The sequence below is a fragment of the Triticum urartu genome, chromosome 1 (assembly GCF_003073215.2).
Source record: "Triticum urartu cultivar G1812 chromosome 1, Tu2.1, whole genome shotgun sequence".
Lineage (NCBI taxonomy): Eukaryota > Viridiplantae > Streptophyta > Magnoliopsida > Poales > Poaceae > Triticum > Triticum urartu.
In genome coordinates, this window is record NC_053022.1 from 391,973,359 (window position 1) to 391,977,303 (window position 3,945).

The following is a 3,945-nucleotide window of genomic DNA, read 5'->3' on the forward strand; positions in this document are numbered from 1 at the left end:
TAGCTCTAGTGCATCCATTGCATGGCAATCCCTACTCACTCACATTGATATCTATTGATGGGCATCTCCATAGCCCGTTGCTACGCCTAGTTGATGTGAGACTATCTTCTCCTTTTTGTCTTCTCCACAACCACCATTCTATTCCACCTATAGTGCTATGTCCATGGCTCACGCTCATGTATTGCGTGAAGATTGAAAAAGTTTGAGAACATCAAAAGTATGAAACAATTGCTTGGCTTGTCATCGGGGTTGTGCATGATTTAAATGCTTTGTGTGGTGAATATAGAGCATAGCCAGACTATATGATTTTGTAGGGATAGATTTCTTTGGCCTTGTTATTTTGAGAAGACATGATTGCTTTGTTACTATGCTTGAAGTATTATTGTTTTTATGTCAATATTAAACTTTTGTCTTGAATCTTATGGATCTAAATATTCTTGCCACAATAAAGAAGATTACATGGATAAGCATTCCACATCAAAAATTCTGTTTTTATCATTTACCTACTCGAGGATGAGCATGAATTAATCTTGGGGATGCTTGATACGTCTCCAACGTATCTATAATTTTTGATTGTTCCATGCTATTATATTATCAACCTTGGATGTTTTATATGCATTTATATGCTGTTTTATATGATTTTTGGGACTAACTTATTAACCTAGAGCCCAGTGCCAGTTTCAATTTTTTCCTTGTTTTAGAGTATCGCAGAAAAGGAAAATCAAATGGAGTCCAATTGACCCGAAACTTCACGGAACTTATTTTTGGACCAAAAGAAGCCCACGGAGTATCAAAGATGGACCAGAAGAGTCTCGGGCTGCCCATGAGGGTGGGGGCGCGCCCCCCTGCCTCGTGGACAGCCCGGAGATCCACCGACGTACCTCTTCTTCCTATATATATATATATCCATACACCCTAAAAACTTTAGGGAGCACAATAGATTGGGAGTTCTGCCGCCAGAATCCTCCGTAGCCACCGAAAACCAATCTAGACCCGTTCTGGCACCCTGCCGGAGGGGGGAATCCCTCTCCGGTGGCCATCTTCATCATCCCGGTGCTCTCCATGACGAGGAGGGAGTAGTTCTCCCTCGGGGCTGAGGGTATGTACCAGTAGCTATGTGTTTGATCCCTATCTCTCTCTCATGTTCTTGAGGTGGTACGATCTTCATGTATCATGAGCTTTGCTATTATAGTTGGATCTTCTGATGTTTGTCCCCCTCTACTCTCTTGTAATGGATTGAGTTTTCCCTTTGAAGTTATCTTATCAGATTGAGTCTTTAAGGATTTGAGAACACTTGATGTATGTCTTGCACGTGCTTATCTGTGGTGACAATGGGATATCATGTGATCCACTTGATGTATGTTTTGGTGATCAACTTGTGGGTTCCGTGACCTCGTGAACTTATGCATAGGGGTTGGCACACGTTTTCGTCTTGACTCTCCGGTTGAAACTTTGGGGCACTCTTTGAAGTTCTTTGTGTTGGTTGAATAGATGAATCTGAGATTGTGTGATGCATATCGTATAATCATACCCACGTATACTTGAGGTGACATTGGAGTATCTAGGTGACATTAGGGTTTTGGTTGATTTGTGTCTTAAGGTGTTATTCTAGTACGAACTCTATGATAGATTAAACGGAAAGAATAGCTTCATGTTATTTTACTATGGAATCTTGAATAGATCGATCAGAAAGGATAACTTTTAGGTGGTTTCGTACCCTACAATAATCTCTTCATTTGTTCTCCGCTATTAGTGACTTTGGAGTGACTCTTTGTTGCATGTTGAGGGATAGTTATATGATCCAATTATGTTATTATTGTTGAGAGGACTTGCACTAGTGAAAGTATGAACCCTAGGCCTTGTTTCCTAGCATTGCAATACCGTTTATGCTCACTTTTACCACTAGTTACCTTGCTGTTTTTATATTTTCAGATTTCAAAAACCATTATCTACTATCCATATTGCACTTGTATCACCATTTCTTTGCCGAGCTAGTGCACCTATACAATTTACCATTGTATTGGGTGTGTTGGGGACACAAGAGACTCTTTGTTATTTGGTTGCAGGGTTTCTTGAGAGAGACCATCTTCATCCTGTGCCTCCCACGGATTGATAAACCTTAGGTCATCCACTTGAGGGAAATTTGCTACTGTCCTACAAACCTCTGCACTTGGAGGCCCAACAACGTCTACAAGAATAATGTTGTGTAGTAGACATGAGGGTCCTACTTCTATGACAGAAAATGGGCTTTTCGTCCTTGGTGGGCCGGAGACGCAGCTGCATGACATTCTTTGGGCCGTCCGTGACGGAAAAAATCATGGTAGAAGCGAGGGCGAGGAAAATATCGGGGAGTTCCCGGTTACGGTGGGTGGTCGGGGGCCGAGCGATGCACGTTTCTCTCGTACGTACGCGCGTGTGTGCGAGGTGTTGGGCTCTAATTGAACCCTAGCGAGGCATTGGGCTCTAACTGAACCCGAGCGATTGCACTGCAGGCTACTCGTTACTGAACCCGAGTGATTCCTTTGCTACTACTGCTAACTAAAGCCGATCGATGCTGCCTCTGGATGAACAATGAGCGTTGTTGGGGGGTTTGGATGAACAGTTCCTGGTGGGGGTTGGATGAACAGGACCCCATGGTAGTAGAGGCCGTTGCCGCTGGATGAACAGTACCCCGATCGATCGAGCTGATGGATGAACACGACCCCGTGGAGGGCTGGATGAACAGGACCCCGTGGAGGGCTGGTTGAACAGTAGCCGGTGGAGGGCTGGTTGAACAGTAGCCGGTGGAGGGCTGGATGAACAGTAGCCCGTGGACGGGTGGTTGAACAGGACCCCGTGGAGAGGGCTGGCTGAACAGTAGCCGGTGGAGGAGCGGTGGAGGCTGGATGAACAGAAGCCCGTGGATGAACAACCGCAGGTGGAGGCTGGAGGAGGTCGACGGTGGATGAACAGGAGCCCGTGGAGGCAGTCGAGGGTGGATGAACAGTAGCCCGTGGAGGCAGTCGAGGGTGGATGAACAGTAGCCCGTGGAGGCAGTCGATGATGGAGATGAACAATATACCGTGCAGTCCCATTTTGCGGTGCGCCACACCCCTCCCGATGAACAGGACCCCTGTTTCGACTGTAGCGCTCCAACACAAGTCCGTTTCCTCTGTTTTGCGGTACGCCACATCCCTCCCGATCAACAGGACCCGTTTTCGACCATAGGAGGTCCGTTTCCTCCGTTTTGCGGTACGCCAGACCCCTCCTGATGAACATGATTCCGTTTTGACCGTGGCCGGTCGAACACAAGGCTGTTTCCTCCGTTCTGCGGTACGCTAGGCCTTGTTTCCATTGGTTGTTCCGTCCAAGCCGGTTGGCTCCCGATGAACACGACTACGCATTCCGTTCCAACCCAACCGGTTGCCTCCCCATGATCATGACGACGGCGCAGCTTCTCCGTTCCGACCCAGTCATGTACACGAGCCCTGGCCGTACGTATGCGCGAGTAGGCATTCGAGACCCCACCCGTATGTATGTACGTGGCCGTATTTTCTTTCTTGCACCCTGGCTGATGTACATACATTACATGCTACGTGCGCGCCTCTACTACGACATGTGTGCGCCTCTACATCGACCAGTATGTACGTACACATTCGCGACCAGAATGACAATGCTACGTACGCTTCGACCAGGTGGGTCCCGACTGTTAGGCACTTCCTTGTGTGCGAAGATGTAGCTGGTGGGTCCCAGCAGTCAGGGGGTGAATCATTTTTTTACCTGTAATATGGATGCACTTCCTTGCATGCGAAGATGTAGCTAGTGGGTCCTAGCAGTCAGGAGGGAAATGTTTTTTTCGTGAAATACGGTGGCCCGTCCGGTGGGTCACTACTGTCAGTTGGAGGAATCATTATTTTCCGCGTAATAAGGAGGCACTTCCTTGCTGCGGCCATGGACCCAGCTGTC